We start from the raw sequence: 269 nt of genomic DNA on the forward strand, positions 1-269 counted from the left end.
CAACGTACCACGAAAATCTAAGAATAAAATAAATTAGAAATTAACGATAAAAAAGTATCTTTAGAAATTAAGACATGCTAATATATACATGAGAAATTGCTGTCGGATGACGTGCAGTTGCAGCTCGCTAATCTGCTATTTCCTGATTGCAATGGAAGCAATGGTGATGAGGAACATGAAGCTGATTAGCATTATGGTAATGTGATTTTCCGTACGGACAACTTAATAGAGGTAAAATGGAAATGACTAATGATGTGTACGGCCATACG

This window comes from Penaeus monodon, chromosome 31 (genome assembly GCF_015228065.2).
Source record: "Penaeus monodon isolate SGIC_2016 chromosome 31, NSTDA_Pmon_1, whole genome shotgun sequence".
Lineage (NCBI taxonomy): Eukaryota > Metazoa > Arthropoda > Malacostraca > Decapoda > Penaeidae > Penaeus > Penaeus monodon.